This window comes from Trematomus bernacchii, unplaced genomic scaffold (assembly GCF_902827165.1).
Source record: "Trematomus bernacchii unplaced genomic scaffold, fTreBer1.1, whole genome shotgun sequence".
Classification (NCBI taxonomy): domain Eukaryota; kingdom Metazoa; phylum Chordata; class Actinopteri; order Perciformes; family Nototheniidae; genus Trematomus; species Trematomus bernacchii.
The window spans coordinates 5046904-5057791 of NW_022987513.1; positions in this window are offsets into that span (position 1 = coordinate 5046904).

Below are 10888 nucleotides of genomic sequence, written 5' to 3' on the forward strand. Positions count from 1 at the left end.
AGTGACGTTGCTGTCGCCGCAGTTCCAGCCATTGGTACGCAGTGGAACGGACCATTTCTTCTTTCTGAGCAGAAGCAATACAATAATTTAAATCAATAAAATACATTTTAATTCAATCTTCTGAATCAAGTCGATAGTTTATTTAGTAGCCGTGTAATGGGCGGGATAGTTATCCCGTACTCAACAGTTGTATAAATTCTTAGCTCTGGTGAGGCTCACTAAAGTCTAGACAAAATAACCCTGATGATGCATCAAGGTTATTTTTTGTAGGCTTCAGTGTTTTTGAGTTACAAGCACAAAGATTTCTCAGCATCTGCTGCAGAGATGTCGACTACTCTTTACAAAAAAACCTCTCTAAAAGTCTCTTATTAATCCCCTAAATGTATAGAATTATAATACTAAATCTCTAGATTACCCATTTAATTTATTAAAATAAAAATTCTGATACTGTTAAAATTGGAGACCCTTTTTTTGTATCTATAATGTACTAAGTATTTTATCAGGTATAATCTCAAGAGACCCCTCAAAAGAAAAAAAACATTTCGAAAACTGAAAAACAGGAAAAAAACTGCATAATAAAAAATACAATAGTCATGAAAAGCAACAGAAAATAAAACGTTAAACTCCTCAATGCAAGACAGTTTAAAGGTAGCTTACAGCTCAATCTACTGTATGTTAACGGTGCAAAGTACCTATAACGTTTTCCAACATTTGTGAGTAGGCCTACATGAGGGATATTTGAGGTTCAGTAGTTTTAAAAGAGGCAAGAGATGTGGGTTAGTTTGAAAGCTTTGACTGTGAAGCTTTATAAATAAATGACAATAGGTGGCCTTCTTGTCTTGACTGTGAGGCCGCCGGTACATCCCTGAGATGCAGATAACGTGTGACATATAGCATATTAGAATTAACATGCTTTATTTACATGGCTATAAAAGTTTAGTTCAGTGATTAAATATAATAAAAGGTAAGTGGAAAGTCAGGTGATTAATCCTTTGGGTACCATGTATTTCTTAATCCAAAAGCATCACTAGTTGTTCACGCTGGAAGTGTTGAAACACTGAATAACAAACAATGTTTCCGCCATGCCCGCAGCCAAATCGCAAGCAAAGCAAGAAAATATAGCTTTCATTTGTATAAAATTAATTTAGTTTTTATTGCTGGATGATTGCCTGTAATAATGGTGGAATGGAGGCGGCATATAACCCACCTGAAGCGATGATTATGGCAAACCTTGGAGAGAAATAAAAGAGATTAGACTGAGATCTGGAGGACAGATAGCTGGGGGGAGGGAACACTACCCCGAGCAGCATGGGGGGGGGGGGCACACCGGAAGCCTCTCTAAGAGGACTCAGTATAAAATGATCCACAAGTGGAAAGTACATCTTGTGCAGAAGTCTCCTAATGACTTTGTGCACATATTTTCTGCAACATATGATCACAAAGTTCTACTAAACTTAAAGGGGACCTATCATGCAAAATGCACTTTTGTACGTCTTTTATACATGAATATGTGTCTCCGGTGTTCCAGGGAACTCACCAAGTGTCAGAAAACACAACCCTCTCTATTTTCCTCCATACCCAAATCTCTAAAAAAGGGGCTGCAACGGATCTGATCAAAACTGATCCAGATTTGAACACTGTCCTGACGTCAGTAAAGTGGTGCTACGGCTATTGGGCCAACTCTCCACCTATCAGGGGAATGTGGGGTTGGGCCACGGCCGGCCATTGCCGCTCGAAAGCGCTGGAGACGCTGTAGTACATATGCCAGGCCTGTAAGTGGCGCTGTAGTCTGCCACAAAAGCAGCGAAGAAGACTTCCCGTGCATGGTTACCATGGTTACCCTTCTGTTTATTCTCGGCTGTGGCTTTTTTTCTCCCTCCCCGAGGCAAGCGCTTGCTCCTGCTGCTTTAATTCAATGCAATCCCTCCCCGTCGAGGCAAGCACTGTAATTCTCTCCCCAGCAGATGACAAACACCCACCTCTCCGCCTCTTCCAAGGAACGAGGGGACCGTGCGGCAGAGTTTCAGTTTCAGTTTCTTTCGCCGGTCAAGATGTCCGTTAAAGTTTAAATCTTCCGGACAAAATTAGAAAAGTGCCGGTCAAAGGTCTTCTTTGTTATTTATTGAGCTTTAAAACAAATGAATAACGACTCTATATAATAATATAATAAAACACGGAGGACGGAGATCTATTTTTCTCCCCCTCTTCTGACTTGATCAGAGCGCGCTCCCCTCTCCTGCAGGGGGGCGTGGTCAGCTGCAGCTCACAGAATCAGCCCCCTGCAAAAACAGGGCTGGAGAACAGCAAATAGAGCGAAATGAGGCATGGCTAAAATGCAGGATCTGTTTGGTATTTTGAAAACAGAAACGTAGAAATATACCTTATATAGGTATGGCCCTACAATATATAATTTAAATATAGCATGATAGGTGTCCTTTAACTCACCCTCATAAATGTCTAGTGATCCATTTATTTTCTAAGTTTGTTATGTAAAAGGTTACTTTAATAGGTTCACCAGACTTTTATAAGAGCAAATTGAGATTCAGTTCCTTTAGATTATGATGTGAGTAGCTGCTGCTCAGTACAGACAGTATAACCCATGACACTGATGGATCCTTTCCACTTGCACTCACAAACCATCACATTCTCATATTAGCAGGTCTGCCTGTCAGAGGCCGGTCAGCTCAGACAATGTCACTCTCTATCTCTCAAATTTCAGTCATTGTCATTCAGCACCACGGACAGCTATGACCTGCTTTAACACTGAGAGAATGATAGGCTGTGGAATAACAACGTGGTCAATGGAAACCAGTGCACAGAATGCGTCTTAATCTGAAACTAAACATTCTGAGGCTATTCACACTGTTTTTTTTTCTTGTACCAGACTTGCACTTTGACAAGACCTGCACTAATAAGACATTTGAGCGATTGTCAAAGTGCCAACACCTGCAGTTTGTGGAATGGCCACTTGCGGCTGGCTCGAAAAGCTTGTCCCCCCCCATTGGCACTTGTGTTAAAATACCTAATTTATCAGCAGAGCAAGGCTGATTTTTTAAATCTAGATCACCAGTTTAAATGTATTAGGGCTCCAAGTTGTTCATAATTAAGGTCATGGAAGGTCATGGCCATTTTAATGACAGGTAGGTGCCGTTACAGTCACTGAACTCAGAGAAATAACATGTCTCGCTCTGTGGTTAATTGTACCAACAGACAGTCAAAGAAGTTGGTGAAGGGCATTTTAGTATTTAGTTTGTATGTGAGCACCATTGGTGTCGCGCTCACCATACCTTGCTTGTTAGCTTAGCTTGTTATAAGTGACTTTCCAAGGCAGTGATACTCAATTTACGACATGTGCCAAATCTGGCCAGCAACAGGGTGCAGATGGGCCCGCTGAACACTTCTTAATAACAGTGAAAATAAATGGATTCATGGAGGTATTTTTATTTTTCTTGTATTGTCAATAAGTTGCGCGAATACATAACAAAAAATATTTTAAATAGAAGAGAATAGCGCAATGTTTTGCCAGGGGGGGATCTGAATGTCCTGGCCTGGCCCTTGGCTGTTAAATAATCGACTAAGTACGTTACAAACAATACTCTTTGCTAGCCAAAATAAGCATCGTAATTATTATCACAGTTGAAATCACACCTTAAAGCTATGATGCTATTATTGCTGGTAAGTTAGGGATTGTTATGCTAAAGTTTACCTATAGCCTCACTGTCTATAGTTCATTCAAAGGAGCTGATTGTGGATTACAGGAAGCAGCAGGGAGAGGGACACGCCCCCATCGCCATCGCCATCAATGGGACTACGGTGGAGAGAGTCAAAAGCTTCAGGTTCCTTGGGGTCCACATCACTGAGGACCTGACATGGTCTCTTCACACCACCACCATCACCAAGAAAGCTCGACAGCGGCTCTTCTTCCTCCGCAGGCTGAGGAGGTTCAAAATGGATTCCAGGATACTCTGCAACTTCTACAGGTGCACGATAGAGAGTATCCTCACTGGCAGCATGACGGCCTGGTACGGCAGCTGCACCGACCTCGATCGTAAGGCTTTACAGAGGGTGGTGAAAACTGCACAGCACATCACCAGGACGGAGCTGCCATCCATGGAGGACCTTTACTCCCAGCGGCTCAGGAATAAATCACTACGGATTATCAAAGACCCCCATCACCCCAGCCACAAACTGTTCTTTCTGTTGCCGTCTGGCAGACGTTACCGCAGCATCCGGGCAAGGACAAGAAGATTCGGAGACAGTTTCTTCCCGCGGGCAGTGAGACTGTTAAACAATTGAACTGTTGAAACAACATCAAACATTCAACTGCTACTCAGTAGTATGTATCTAATACCTAATATATATATATCATTCCAATAACTTGTATATAGACTCATACTGCACTATTCCACATCATAACTTTATTTCATTTTTATAACTATTATTATTTTTGTATTGCTCTTGCTCTTATTGTTATTATGTTATGTTATTATGTTGCATTGTTGGAGAAGCCTGTGACATAAGATTTTCAACTGCATAATTACTCTGTAGCTATGTCAGATTGACAATAAAGAACCTTGAACCTTGAACCTTGAACCTTGATTCTAAGGCTCTGATTTACACTGATATTCCCACCATCACACTTTCCAATCAAACCAGCAAATGAAAGAGTACTCAGTCGGGACAAGCAGTTACTGAAGGATTCATAATTGAACTCAAGGTCTAGCTTTTTCTGAGACTTTAACAGTATCTCACTGTGAATGGAACTGACTGTGGTGTCGTCATGGGTACAACAAGCATGTCACCTTTAATGATCTCCTTTGCTTTGATTAGCAAGAGCAAGGCTTATTGGTCTCATAGGAGATGTTTGACGTTGTAGTGACAGCACAAGCCTTCGATAACTGTTGGAAAATGGGGACCCAGTTTTCTGATGTAACGTAAGAGAAATTCATAAAGCTGTAACAACAAGTCGAACCTTTAGTGAGTTATGAAGCAAAAGTGATTTCCACACTGTGTGCCCTCTGGACATGGACTCCAGCACATTGATGCATTTCCTTGGTATGCTCATTACATCATATATGAAACGATATTGTTTGGACATATTTTGCTGTCTGACTTTGGTCTTTTCAAGCTGTTGTGTTGACTTTAAACCTCTGTGGAAGAACACACAACATTTGGATTTAGATAGATAGATAGATAGATAGATCGTACTTTATTGATCCCAAATTGGGAAATTGTTTTTGTTACAGCAGCATAAAAGGCATTTTACAATAAAACAAAATATACAAGAATAGAAATAAAATAAAATAAAATATAAAATAAAATATAAAATATACATGTCAAAATACAAAATAGAAAATATACATACAGATATTATATATATATATATATATATATATATACAAATATACAAATATATATATATTCAAAATATATGGAATTATGGAGTATTAAATATGAAACAGATTATGTGTGAGTAAAATGTACAAGGTGGTTTTATTTCTAGAGAAACTATGGAGCAGAGAGTTCTCTTCCAGCCAGAGGTGATTTGTTGTACAGTGTTATTGCAGTGGGCAGGAATGTTTTCCAGTATCTGTCCTTGTGACAGCGGAGCTGCAGCATTCTGTTGGAGAAGGAGCTCCGTTGACTGTCCAGCTGCAGGTGGAGAGGATGGGTGGGGTTATCCATGATGGACAACAGCCTGTTCAGTGTCCTCCTCTCCACCACAGCTTCAAAGGGTTCCAGCTTGATGCCGATGACTGACCCAGCTTTCCTGATCAGTTTATTGATCCTGCAGGTGTCACCGGCTCTGATGCTGCCCCCCCAGCAGACCGCAGCAAAGAAGAGTGCACTAGCCACAACAGACTGATAGAAGATCTCCAGCATCTTACTGCATACGTTGAAGGATCTCAGCTTCCTCAGAAAATAGAGTCTGCTCATCCCCTTCTTGTACACAGCGTCAGTGTTGATCCTCCAGTTCAGCCCATTGTCTAAGTGCACTCCCAGGTACTTGTAGACCTCCACAACTGCCACATCCTCTCCCAGAATGCACAGGGGCAGAGGAGGAGATGTCCTCTTCCTCCTGAAATCAATGACCATCTCTCTGGTCTTGGCCACATTCAGAAGCAGATGATTTCTTCCAGTCCACTCAACAAAATCACCCACCAGCGCTCTGTACTCCTCCTCCCGTCCATCCCTTATACACCCTACCACTGCAGAGTCATCCGAAAACTTCTGCAGGTGGCATGACTCTGAGTTGTATAGAAAGTCAGAGGTGTATAAGGTGAACAGGAAAGGAGACAGCACAGTCCCCTGTGGGGCTCCAATACTACCAACCACCACATCAGACAGCACACTGCCCAGCCGGACGTACTGTGGTCTGTCCGTGAGGTAGTTGGTAATCCAGGAGATGGTGGACGAGTTTACCCTCATAGCCTGCAGCTTGTCACTCAGTAGCCGAGGCTGGATCGTGTTGAATGCACTGGAGAAATCAAAAAAGGTGATTCTCACAGTGCAACCCGATCCATTCAGGTATGAGTGAGCACGCTGCAGCAGGTAAATAATGGCATCGTCCACCCCCAGGTGAGGCTGGTAGGCAAATTGCAGAGGGTCAAGGAATGATCTCACCTGCGGTCTGAGATGGGCCAAGACCAGTCTCTCAAGCACCTTCATCACATGAGATGTGAGTGCTACAGGGCGATAGTCATTGAGTCATGAGAAGATGAAGCACAAATTGCAGAATGAAAGAGTGAAGCCAGAAATATAACTCTACAAGTAAAGATGGCAACAGGTGGCTACACGAAGCCCAGTCCTTTTTCTAAATATGCAAATCTCTCCTTACATCCTTGTTGATGACATCTCAACAACTGCTTCGGCTTTTAGTCTTCTTAATCTTTGAAGGGGTTTCTAACACCAGCCTCAAGGTTTGGGATGGAAGGTAGAGTTGCTTCAGTGTTTGTGAAAAGAGGTTGTGTTTTTCTTAACCACATGTGGTAAGGTTTGATGTGGTTTAGAGAGGTACAGATACTGAAATATATATATAAAAATAAAACAGATACTCTCATTCAAATGATCTGAATTCCTGCAATTTTAGCACATATCGCTATGTGTGATAATTCATGCTTTGTTATTATCAGTTTTTGTTGAAACTGAATAATTACACAGATTACACTACATGTAGTAGATATCCCTTTTGTCTCTGATTTTGGTCTTCGTTACCTCACATTTCACACGTCTATGACCTCACCTCCTTTCCTCTACGTTCCTCATCTCTCATCTTTCCTGTTTGCTGCTGCTTTGTGTTCAATTAAATACATATTCATACCTTATGCACTATAACTTATTCTATTTACTATAATTAGTTTGTAATGTAATTCTGTATGTATGTCTTAAATGCTCGTGTTCTTTTGTAAAGCACTTTGAATTGCCATGTGTTGAAATGTGCTATTTAAATGCCTTGACTAATTGGTGTTGTTTTCTCCCTGATTGAACTGATTCATTTCACCTGATCAGGGGGTCCTCCTCACCCTCTCAATCTTTGTCACCTTCACATGGGGCTGAAGTTCCTACTCTTAAGTCCCTTTGTGTCTTTATTTATCCTTGTTGTGAAACTAATTAGATTTATTTGAGTTCTTGTCTTCTATTAGTTTGTTGCGGATTCACCGACCCATGTGTGTCTTGTGCTCCTTAAGATCATGCTATTACATGAGTATGGAGAAAATAAGCTTTGTTCATGTTATTTCAAACTCCTGCCTCCATTCCTTCTGTTCATGCCGTTAATCCTGAACCTCCTGATGAAGAGAGAACTTGAAACCACCGCTTACCTCTATGACACATTATATAAACTGCATTTAAAGGGGACAAATCATTTGATTTGTGGTTACAGGCCGATAAGCAACCTTACTGGATTTGTTGTTGTTGCTATGGTAACTGTTCCGCTACTGTGTATCCATGGGTGTTTTTTACGGTTGCAATCCTGCTGAGCTTCTTTTTTTATTTGGCAGAGACAGTATATTTATTTTTAGCTTGGAATAAATTCATTTGAAATGGGATAATGTTCGGTGAGGCGCTTGCTGTATTGTTGCTTTACATCACTGTGTGGGTAGTCTCTGTGGTGAACAGGATTCAAGGTCAATGGAAACGTCTGAAGTCTCCTTGTTACCACAAGGTCACAATAAACACAAATAACACACTCTGACTTGTTTGCCACGTTTGTTACATCATCTGCAAACCTGTGAGCTGTCACTGCTCGAAGGTATTTGTACTGCATTGAAGGGCAGTAAGTAACATCATAACCCTGTTTTATAGAGGGAGAATGTACTGTTTCTTGTTAGAGAAAAGGGTTATTGACCGGCACCGCTGAGCACAATTAAGCCCCGTTTCAAACAGCTCTTTAAACACACATTAAGCAGTTTGACTCTGCATGCTTACATTTAATCCTTACGTTTGACCAACTCTATGCCACACTGTTCCCTTTGGAATCTCTCTTAGTTTACCTTCATGTTATACTATGCTAAAGGGATCAATAAAGCAGTACGTGTAAAACTTTACATTTCTGTGAGGAAGGTCAGTAGACATTCAATTGATCCTATCTTGTTGCTTGGAGCATATAGCAGATGTATGCAATTCCCTCTTTGTAACCTTGGGGTGGTCATGCTTCAATCTCACTGCACTCGTCCAGCTGGGCCGTCATTTCCACGGCGGTACTGTAACCAGGGTTAGTGAGTAATCAGAACACCATGTGATCATAATTCTGCTGTGGATCAGCATATCTAGATGAAGATTGAATGACTTTATTTCACAAGGCAGTAGTTCTTGCAGTGTTTCATCTGAATGATCAGAAAGCATGCTCTCCCTGTTTAATGTGTTAGCAATGGTGCCGCAGCCTACACGTGAAACCGTTGGAAGAATTAAGAATTCTGCTCTGTTAGAGAGTCATTAGTAAATCAATACTGCTGTTCGACTCTTAATGGGACCATCTGTTGCTGCCTTGCTGCTCGTATGTTGCCATCTTGTGGACAATTTATAATGTGTCAGTCTTCATTTGCACTAATGCACCATTCAAATGTTCTTTGAATTCCATATAGACCACAGATTTGAACCAGGTGAGTTCATGACTAACAGTTTCAGTTGTTGTTCCTGTATAGGTGTAAACACTCAACAAAGCTGACAAGGCAAACGTCCAACACACTCATTTCTAAGAAGGGAAAATTGCATACTGCAGTAATGTAAATGTCAGCGATGCAGCAGTGAACACAGCCGCATTTATCTGAGACATTATCAGGATTTAGAGATCTTCAGAATTTGCTAAAAGGCTGAAGAGTTGTAATAAGTAGCTGTCTTTGCTTTTTCATCATCATAAAGAGGGATACTTACATATTTTAGCCTCATATTTATATATACAATTTGCATTCCTCTTTATGTATCTGTCTCTGGCAGTTAGCAGGTGCTTTGGTTTCAATACAAAGAAATACATTCATAGAAAATACTCATTTACACAATGTACCACCTCTATGACATTTCTGTTAAAACTATAAATAAACAAGCTAGAAATATGTTGACGTCAGTTCACATTGTCATGCATTTTGCATTGTGACTATATATATAAAAGGACAGAGCTGCAGTCCCGTGCTATGAGCACCAGGGGGCAGCATAAAGCCAGCAATGAGACAACATGAGAGAAACAAACAATCCTGGAAGGTTCCATTTACATGTTTAAACTAAAAGCAGCAGCTGATTATTGTTTTTTCAACCAATTTCTTTCACCTAATTGTTCTAAATAAGGTCTACACACTAAATTAATACGGATAAACTTAACGCATTTCATGAGGATTAATAATTGTAGACGTTTCTTTGGTGTCTCTCTCACAAGTGACTAATTCAAACCAGTGCCAAATTTGAAGAACATGCCAAAGGAAGCAGCAAACACTTGTAAGATGCATTTAAGGTGCTTTACATGGCTGAAGACCAAGTAAGGTAGTCTTAACCAGAAAGAGCAAACAGGTGTTCAAGTGTTCTCCCTGATGTCCAGAGGACTAACCTTCTTGGACTCCTTGCATTGGTTTTCTTCCAGACAGACTCATGGGGTGCTCATGATTTCTGGACTTCCGGCTGCAGATGGAGCCAAAGCTCTCTGCTGGTATCATCTCAGCCTGTCCATAAAAAACGGAGATCGAGTGGAAATATTCGAAAAAGACTGCTTTGTTTTTGGTTTGGAACATTTGCCTTTTTTCAATGTAATCTTGCATTTTGAAGGTGAGTGAAGTCAATGGAGAGGGTGGAAATGAAATCATAAACATAAAGCAATGTGTGAAAACTTGGCAGGTGATTAAGACACTTGTGAATTAATTGTTGAAAAGTTAGCTGGTTAGTTAGTGCAATATTGTTTTATCGAAACATTAAAAAACATTTTTTTTTGGATAAGGGTCCCCCTTATGATCGGAAATAACTTTTGAAACCAGGATCCCCCCTTATGTAAGATATACATTTTGGATAAGGGTCCCCCCTTATGTCCTGAATTATACACAAGGGTCCCCATTCATAAAAATATTACTTCTTACATAAGGGACCCCCCTTATATATGTTACTTTTTAGATACTTTTGTCCAGAACTAACTTTTGAATTAAGGGTCCCCCCTTACATGAAAAGTTGACCTTTTCGAGGGGAGACCAGGGACAGTTGTAACACTTTTTGGGTTTTCCCCAATAAGTAAAAAAACATTTACACTAGGATAGCCATTTTGCTATATTATACATTCTCAATTTGTCAACTGCTGAAACAATGTATTTAAGTGTTTTTATGAAATAAGTACAGGTTGGAAAATATATTTAAATACAGTCACTCAACTGTTACAACCACCCCAGTGTACAGGGACGGTTGTAACATGTTAATA